At 40.0% G+C, this 10172-nt stretch overlaps 1 pseudogene; it reads left to right on the forward strand.

The window, feature by feature from the left end:
* Positions 1-10172, forward strand: part of LOC100947353 — a 64254-nt pseudogene that overhangs the window by 4279 nt on the left and 49803 nt on the right.

The raw sequence follows: 10172 nt of genomic DNA on the forward strand, positions 1-10172 counted from the left end.
TTTTTTTTTTTTTTTTTTAGAGCCAGAGTCTCACTTTATCACCCTCAGTAGAGTGCTGTGGCGTTTCACCAAGCAACCTGATGGCTAATTTGGTTTCCCAGGTAACCTAAAGGGCATTCTCGCTTCTTATGTGTCAGTCTTTGAGAGTCTAATTAGGGAAGTCTTGAGAGCCAGGTCAAATTAAGTTGCATCTGCAAGTTCAGGGTTCTGGCGCTATAAACCTGAGGCCCAAGCTCTATACCTTGACAACCACATTGAGGTTCTGCCAGTTTGGGATTTCTGGACGCCTTTCTGAAGCCAATTAATAGCACTTCAGGGAGGATCATGTTGAAGGTCGTAGCCCAGCAGGTGCCATTGTGGGGAAGGGTGGAGAGGAGAGCCTTTGGTACCACCACAGATGAAGTTACTGTTGATCATCCCTGCTGTGAGCCACTTAACTGGGTTGTATCCTTGGACTCCAATATTTTTCACATTTAGGAATCAATCCTAAAAGTGACATAATCCCAGGAATATAATCTGAGAAAGAGGCAAATATGTATGTTCCTGTTCGTCAGAGTATACTTTATAACTCTTTTAATTCCCTGCCCCTTCTCTTCCCCCCTTATTCTTGTTGGGCAAACCCCACCCAACCCAGTAAAACACTCACTCAAACATGTACATATTGCTGGAGAAAAAAAATCACATATCCCTGGTGTGTTAGTTTGCTGGGGCTGCAGTTGCAAAGTGCACGGGCTGCTGGGCTCCCATCAGTCCTGGAGGTACAGCCTGAGATCCAGGTGTTAGCAGTGCTGGTTCCTTCCAGAGCCCTCTCTCCCCAGGTGCAGAGGACGGTCTTCTCCCTGTGTCTTCACACACTGCACGGACAGTTTGACTGTACTCACTGTTACTCTGTCTCAATAAAATAATAAATAAATAAATAAAATCTCTCTGTATAATTTATTATTAAAACCAGTGTTTGGCTTTACCTTGTTAATGCCTGAATCATTGGCATATGATTATTAATGAAAAATAAATTATTTTATTTTTAGTCTTTTACTCAGTTAATGTTTGCTTAGACTAGCCAATTTTTGTTGCTTTGCTCACTTCCTTAGTTTCTATCTTTCATTCCTTCTGTATATAGTTTTCTTTTTCCTGAAAAATAGTATTTTTTAAAATGTACTTAATAAGGGTTTGCTGATGGACAGTTCTCTTCACCTTTATCAACAAACACCCTTTACCTTTTATTATTATTGAACAATGGTTTAGCTCATATAGTAGTCAGGGTTCTCCAGAGAAACAGAACCAATAGGATGTGTGTGGATAAATATAGATAGATAGAAACATACATTATGTACATACATACATCTAGATAGATGGATTGATAGAGAAAGAGATTGATCTAACTATCTGTGGAGATTTGTTTTAAGGAGTTGGTCTGTGAGATTATGGAAGCTGAAAAGTTTCACAATCTGCAAGGTGAGCTGGCAAGCTAACAACCCAGGAAAGCCAATGGTTTAGTTTCAGCCAAAGTCCAAATGCCAACAGGCTTGAGATCCAAGAAAAACCATTATTTTAATTTGAGTCCAAATGTGAAAAAAAGTCCAATGGCCTGGTCTGAAAGTAATAGAGGCAATCAGGCACTAGGTATTCTCTCTAACTTGGAGGAAAATCAGCTTTCTTTTTTTTCTTTGAATCTCACTCTATTGTCCAGGCTAGAGTGTCCTGGCATCAGCCTAGTTCACAGCAACCCCAAATTCGTGGAGTCAAGAGAACCTCCTGCCTCAGCCTCTCAAATAGCTGGAACTACAGGCACCTGCTGTAATGCCCAGCAAATTTTTCTATTTTTAGTAGAGATTAGGGTCTTATTATGTTGCTCAGGCTGATCTCAACAAACTCCTGGGCTCCAACAATCCTCCTGCCTCAGCCTCCCAAAATGATGAGCCACCCTGCCTAGCTGGGAGTCAGCATTTTTGTTCTATTCAGGTCTTCAACTGATTGGATAAGGCCCATTCATATTAAAGACAGCAATCTGCTTTGCTTAGTCTACCCATTTAAATGTTAGTCTCATCTAAAGCATTCTCACAGATATACTCAGAATAATGTTTGGCAAAATGGCTGGGCACTTTGTGACCAGCTGACACATAAAATTGAGGATCACAGCTAGGGTTGAAAATGTTGTTTTTATCCCCAGTACAGCAAAGATAATATCCCACTGTCTTCTGGCTTGCATTATTGTGTTCAGAAGTCTGCTGTCAATCTAACACATCCCTATGCTGTGGTCTCTTTGTCTTTCTGGTTGGTTTTAAGACTTTCTTTTTGTCTTTGGTGTTCTACAATTTCACTATTATGTTCCTAAGTATAGATTTCTTTTGTTTATTTTTCTTGAGATATGTTGTATTTTGTGAATCTGAAGATTTATGTCCTCTATCAATTCTGGAAAATCCTCTACTATTATCATTTTAACTATTGCTTCTCTTCTGTTTCTCTAGTCTTTTCTTCTGGAAATCCTATTACACATATTTTAAATCATCTTATTGTATCCCAAATCTCTTATACTCTCTTTCATGTTTTCTTTCCTTTATTTCTCTGTACTTCATTCAGGATAATTTCTTATCTTTATAGTTCCTAATTCCTTCTTCTAGCTGTGTCTTTTCTGATATTTAATCCATCTACTGAGCTTTAAATTCCAATTAATATATATTATGTTTCACATGAAGGCTATGGTAACCAGTTTTATGGAAATGTTTCAAATTGTATGTGAAAACACCACACTGTACCCCAGAAGTGCATTAATGTACATAGTTACCATTCAATAAAATATATATATATTATGTTTCTAGAATTTCTATTTGTCTTTTGTTCAAATATGATTTGTCTTTTTAAATAAAATCTCAATCTATAGTCATGTTATTTTATTTTATTTCTTTAATAAAATTTAATAAGTTTTATTTACTAGAATCCTTTTTTTTTTTTTTTGAGATAGAGCCTCAAGCTGTCACTCTGGGTAGAGTGCTGTGACATCACAGCTCACAGCAACCTCCAACTCCTGGGCTTAAGCAATTCTCCTGCCTCTGCCTCCTAAGTAGCTGGGACTACAGGTGCCCGTCACAACACCTGGCTATTTTTTGGTTGCAGCTGTCATTGTTATTTGGCGGGGCCTGGGCTAGATTTGAACCCGCCAGCTTAGGCGTATGTGGCTGGTGCCTTAGCCACTTGAGCCATAGGCACTGAGCCCTAGAATTCTTTAATAATTTTATTTTATTGGCTCGGCGGCTATAGCTCAACCGGCTAAGGCGCCAGCCACGTACACCTAAGGTGGCGGGTTTGAATCCCCAGCCCGGACCCGCCAAACAACAATGACGGCTACAACCAAAAAATAGCCGGGCGTTGTGGTGGGAGCCTGTGGTCCCAGCTACTTGGGAGGCAGAGGCAAGAGACTCGCTTGAGCCCAGGAGTTGGAGGTTGCTGTGAGCTGTAATGCTGTGAGCTGTAATGCTTTAGCTGTAACGCACTCTACCCAGGGGGACAGCTTGAGGCTCTGTCTCAAAAAAATAATAATAATAATAATAATTTTATTTTATTAAAATTTTTAAATAAATTCTTTCTTTAATAAGTTTAAAAATGGTTATTATATAATCTGTGCTGTTGAGGTTTTTTAATTTTGTTTTTATTAAAAGATGCTTGCTTTATTGCTGAGACTGGAGTATAGTGGCATGATTATAGCTAATTGTAACTTTGAACTCCTGGGCTCCAATGATCCTCTCATCTTATTCTCCCAAGTTGCTAGGAGTACAGGCACATACTACCATGCCTGGTTACTTTTTAAAATTTTTTTTGTAAAGACGTGGTCTCACAGTGTTGCCCAGGTTGGTCTCAAACTCTTGGTCTCAAGCAATCTTCCCTCCCAATACTAGGATTACAGGCATGAGCCACCACATCTGGCTATAACATTGAGTTCTAAATAGACTTTTAATTTTTTTTTTTTTTTTTGAGATAGAGTCTCACTGTTGCCCAGGCAAGAATGTCATGGCATCAGCCTCACTCATAGCAATCTCAAAGCCCTGGGTTTAAGCGATCCTCCTGTCTCACCCTCCTGAGTAGCTAGGACTAGAGGGGCACACCACAATGCTCAGCTAATTTTTCTAGTTTTAGTAGAGATAAGGTCTAACTCTTGAGGGTGGTCTCAAACTCCTGAGCTCAAGTGACTGTCCCACCTTGGCCTCCCAGAGTGCTAGGACTACAGGCATGAGTGACTGACTATGCCTGGCCTAGACTTTTAATTTTAAAACAACTTTAGATTTACAAAAAAAGTATGAAGATAGTACAGACAGTTCCTAAATACTCCCAACTTGTTTCCTCTATTATTAACATCTTACATTAGTTTAGTGCATTTTTAACAATTAATTAACTAATATTGATACATTAATATTAAGTAAAATTGATTCTGTGCTTGTAACACAGTGGTTAGGGCGCCAGCCACATACACTGGGGCTGGCAGGTTTGAACCAAGCCTGGGCCTACTAAACAACAATGACAACTACAACAAAAAAAATAGCCAAGCATTGTGGTAGGCACCTACAGTCCCAGCTACTCAGGAAGCTGAGGCAAGAGAATTGCTTAGGCCCAAGAGTTTGAGGTTGCTGTGAGCTGTGACACCATGGTACTCTACCAGGGTGACATAGTGAGACTCTGTCTCAAAAAATATATATATATATATATTAAGTAAAATCCTTATCCATTTTACCCTGGTTTTTATCTAATGTGCTTTTTCTGTTCTAGAATTCCATTCAGGATATTATATTACATTTAGTTGCCATGATCCCTTAGACTATTCCTTGCTGTGACAGTTTCTCAAACTTGTATTTGATGTCCTTAACAGTTTGAGGACTGTTGGTCAGATATTTTATAGAATGTTCTTCAACTTGGATCTACCTCACATTTCTCTTATGATTAGACTGGGATTATGGGTTTAGGAGAGGAAGGTCATGGAAGTAAAGTGTCATTCTTATCATGTTATATCAAGGGGTACATGTTATCAATGCGACATTGTCACTGATGTTAACCTTTATCATGTGGCTGAGGTAGTGTTTATTTGGTTTCTCTACTGTAAAGTTCTTAATTTTTTCTTCCCATATTGTACTTTTTCTACTATGTGCCACTCACACTTAAAGGAGTTAAGTTATATAATTACACACGTCTCTACAAAATTATTTTAAATTCTTCTACATGGAAGATTTGTCTGTTTTCCCCTACTCATTCATTCATTTATATTTGTGTAGACTTATGAATATCGATTATATACTTTAAGTTACAATCCAATGGTACTTTATTTTAATGCTTAAATTTATCTGGCCATGGCCATTGGGAGCTCTTTCATTGACTCCTGTGTTACTTTAACATGTCCCACCCCCCAGCATCATGGGATTTTAGAGCATCTCCTTACCTTCTGGCACTACATGATGTTCAGTCTTAAAATCATTTGTTCATCAAGAAGCCATGGTTCCTTTTATTGAAAAATGGTATTAGAAACCAAGATCTGGGTGCTAGTATATCCATAGATTTTATTATATGAAATTCTTGCAGATGTACTTGTGCTCTTTCCTGACTCTGCTGACCTTTGGTCCTACTGAATTATTTCCATGTGTGTTTTGTAATTTTGGATTGTGGCTCCTATTTAAGTAAAATCCTTATCTGTTTTACCCTGATTTTTATCTAATGTGGGGGCCTTTTGTCTTTGGGAATTATATGCAGCAGGGGGTTTCAGAGAATGTCCCTCCAGAGAGGTTTTGTGATGACAGACACCATGCAGTTAATACTGGCTTGGGATTATTTTGTTCCTGTTGTTAAAATCTTACTCTGAGAGTGCCAGGACAATGTGAGTGGTATAGATCCAAACCCCAAACCCACATGCACATGAGGACAAATCTCTGATTATAGATTCTCAGGTGGGGCTTTTTTCTCCCAAAGTCTGGGCTGAGATGAAGAAGCTCCGTTGTCAACACCACGTGGAGAGAGAGAGAGAGAGAGAGAGAGAGAGATATTTTGGTCCTTTCTTTCTTTTTTCCTATTGCAAAATGAGGGAGCTAGCTTTACACAGAGATCTCAGTTCCAGCTTCACACAATCATTAACCCCCAAGCCTTCTAGTTACTGAGATCAGCTCATAGCAGTGCTGATCTGCTTCCAGATTCTTCTCTTTTAGACTCCTGAAGATTTCCTTCCAAATGTGGTGCATTTAAATGGATATTTGGCAGAGCACATTGGTTCATGCCTCTAATCCTAGCATTCTGGGAGGCCAAGGCAGGTGGATTACTTGAACTCAGAAGTTGGAGACCAGCTTGAGCAAGAGCAAGACCCCATCTCTACTAAAAATAGAAAAACACTAGCCAGGCATTATGGTGTGTGCCTGTAGTACCAGCTCCTCAGGAGGTTGAGGCAAGAGGATCACTTGAGCCCAAGAGTTTGAGATTGGTCTGTAAGTTGTAACCTTGTATAATAGTTATCCTACAGGATATAGCATGCATCCCAGACATATAGAAATTTAATATTGATGATACATTTACTCTCTCTCCAAGATACTGAAAAAACTTAAAACATTTCATTAATAATTCCTTTTATCAGGCAGCACCTGTGGCTCAGTGAGTAGGGTGCTGGCACCATATACTGAGGGTGGTGGGTTCAAACCTGGCCCCAGTCAAACTGCAACAAAAATATAGTCGGGCATTGTGGCAGGCGCCTGTAGTCAGAAGGCTAAGGCAAGAGAATCACCTAAGCCCAAGAGCTGGAGGTTGCTGTGAGCTGTGATGCTACAGCACTCTACCGAGGGCAAGAAAGTGAGACTCTGTCTCTAAATAAATAAATAAATAAAATAAAAATAATTCCTTTCTATCTCCATCTTGACCTATGTAATATTGTTGTATATTTTAATCATCTGTATATGTTAAACTCAGGTAGACATTATTATTGTTGTTTTATACAACCAACATTTGTTTACATTTACAAACATGTTTATTCATATTTTTCATCATTCTTCTTTCCTTGCACATCCAACATTCTATCCATCTTTTCCGCCTGAAGAATAATCTTCAGTATTTCCTTTGAAGAGGTTAGCTGATGATAAATATTATATTATTGCTTGCTAAAAAAAAACTTTATGTCATTTTCAGAGGAGGGATACAGGATATTCCAGGCAGTATAGCTCCAAGAAAAAACAAATTGAGGATTAACTGATGTGTTTTACTGGATTAGAGGAGATTTACAATGAAAGGACAAGGAGAATGGTAATTAAAATGACAGCAAATATCATCACAATTTGGGAGTGACAATTTGTTTCCTAGACTTGATGCTGACAGCATTAAATGCCTTCAATGATAGAACTGGGAGAAGGAAACTGCCCTCCAGGGCAGAACCCCAGAAGGGCCCAGGAGCTGGAGGCAGCAGATTCAGCAGCCAAGCTGGAAACCAGAGCACTTGTTCTATTTCCAAAGCAGACAGGCTCCAGATCCTTTCTGCCATAATGTAATCCAGGTGGCTGTCCTTCTGCCTCTGGCAGGAGAGAGGTTTGCCCTTTGAGAGGGTGATCCAGGGGAAGTCTGGACTCAGGAGCATCAGCGACGGTTGCTCAACTAAAACCAAAAGGATTCATGGTGGTGCTGGTGGCTCAGTGAGTGGGATGCCAGACACATACACCCAGGCTGGTGGGTTCAAACCCGGCCCTACCCAGTTAAAAATCAATGACAACTGCAACAACAAAAATAGCTGGGCATTGTGGCTGGCACCTGTAGTCCCAGCTACTTGGGAGTCTGAGACAAGAGAATCACTTAAGCCCAAGAATTTGAGGTTACTGTGAGCTGTGACACCATGGCACTCTACCCAGGGCAACAGCTTGAGACTCTGTCTCTAAATAAATAAATAAACAAATAAAAAACCCCCCAAAGGATTCATTCATCCTTTCAGCAGAAACATGTCATGTGCCTACAGTGGCTTGGCATGATAACGCAGCTATAGAACTAGCCAGACACAGGGGAAACATGTGTCCTCAGGGGAAACATTCTGGAGGGGACTGAGGGGAAGCCTACTTGCCAAATTGTGAGACTTTCTCAACCCCCTGCCCCTATTCTGTGTCCCCAGCTCACTGGCTACCCTGTCACACTTCCCAGCCATCTGGAGTCCTTATCCTTTGCATGTGGTCTGCAATCTCTTCTGGAACTCCCTACAATGAAGCCACCAGTGAGCAAGTGCCACCCATCCTCATAGAGAACCTAGCCAGTGTCAGGCACCTCTCCTTGATTTACACACGGATGACGGAGCCCCAGACTTCTAGGGCAACATGAAAAACATAGATGAAAACAGCCAGATAAAGAAAATGCAATGAGACTGGGAGCAGAAGCAAACTTAAAATATATGTGTCTCTCCTTGCTATCCTCAGAGAGATGGGAAAGATTTTGTATGTAGGGAATAAGAACACAGCATAAAATCAGAAGAGAATACCAAAGAATAAGAAAGATGGCTTGGAAATTTAAAATATGGCAAAAGAAATTTAAAAATCAATAGAAGAATTGAAAGAAAACCCATTCACAAAGTAGGATAAAGAAAAGATAATAGAGGAATAACACATTTACAAATCTGTTAGAGGACTGATTTAGAAAGTCTAAATTTGAAACAACAAAGATCTAAAAAAAGAAGAATTCAGAAGACAGGAGAAATTTTCCACAGCTGAAAGAGAGAGTTTGTAGATAGAAAGGGTCCAGCATGTACCTGACACCAAGGCTGTCACCAAGGGACCACACTGTGAAGCTACAGACTTTTGGGGGGGGGCGGGTGTGTGTGTGTGGAACAGAGTCTCAAGCTGTTACCCTGGGTGGAGTGATGCTGCGTCACAGCTCATAGCAACCTCAAACTCTTGTGCTTAAGTGATTCTTTTGCCTCAGCCTCCCAAGTAGCTGGAACTACAGGTGCCCGCCATCATGCCCAGCTATTTTTTGTTGTTGTTGCAGTTGTCATTGTTGCCAGGTTCCAACCCACCAGCCTGGGTGTATGTGGCCAGCGCCCTATCCACTGAGCTACAGGAACTGCCACCAAAATTACAGATTTTTTTTATTAAATCATAGCTGTGTACATTAATACAATCATGGGGTGCAATGCGCTGGTTTTACACACAATCTGAAACACTTTCGTCAAACTGGTTAACATAGCCTTCACGGCATTTTCTTGGTTATTGTGTTACAACATTATATTCTACACCTAGTAAATTTCACATGTACCCTTGTAAGATGCACCATAGGTGTGGTCCCACCAATGACGCTCCCTCCACCCATCCCCTCCCCCCTCCCTTCCCCTCCCTCTCCCCTTCCTCTTGGGCTATAATTGGGTTATAGCTTTCATAGGAAAGCTATAAATTGGTTTCATAGTAAGACTGAGTACATTAGATACTTTTTCTTCCATTCTTGAGATCCTTTGCTAAGAAGAATATGTTCCAGCTCCATCCATGTAAACATGTAACAGGTAAAGTCTCCATCTTTCTTTAAAGCTGCATAATATTCCATGGCGTACATATATCAAAATTTATTGATCCATTCATGGGTCAATGGGCACTTGGGCTTCTTCCATGACTTAGCAATTATGAATTGGGCTTCAATAAACATTTTGGTACATATATCTTTGTTATAATGTGATTTTTGGTCTTCTGGAAATATACCTAGTAGAGAAATTGTAGGATCAAATGGCAGGTCTATTTTTAGACCTTTAAGTGATCTCCAAACATCTTCCCAAAAGGAATGTATTAGTTTGCATTCCCACCAGCAGTGTAGAAGTGTTCCCTTTTCTCCACATCCACACCAACATCTCTGGTTTGAGAATTTTGTGATGTGGCCTAACCTTACTGGAGTTAGATGATACCTCAAAGTAATATCAATTTGCATTTCTCTGATGATTAAGGATGATGAGCATTTTTTCATGTGTCTGTAGGCCATGCGCCTGTCTTCTTCAGAGAAGTTTCTCTTCAAGTCCCTTGCCCAGCCTGAGAAGAGATCACTTGTTCTTTTCTTGCTAATATGTTTGAGTTCTCTATGGATTCTGGTTATTAAATCTTTGTCACAGACATAACCTGCAAATATCTTCTCCCATTCTGAGGGCTGTCTTCTTGCTTTCTTACTGTGTTCTTGGATATGCAGAAGCTTTTTAGTTTGATCAGGTC

This window comes from Otolemur garnettii, unplaced genomic scaffold, assembly GCF_000181295.1.
Source record: "Otolemur garnettii isolate 467f Iridium unplaced genomic scaffold, OtoGar3 scaffold00053, whole genome shotgun sequence".
In the NCBI taxonomy this organism is placed as follows: Eukaryota; Metazoa; Chordata; class Mammalia; order Primates; family Galagidae; genus Otolemur; species Otolemur garnettii.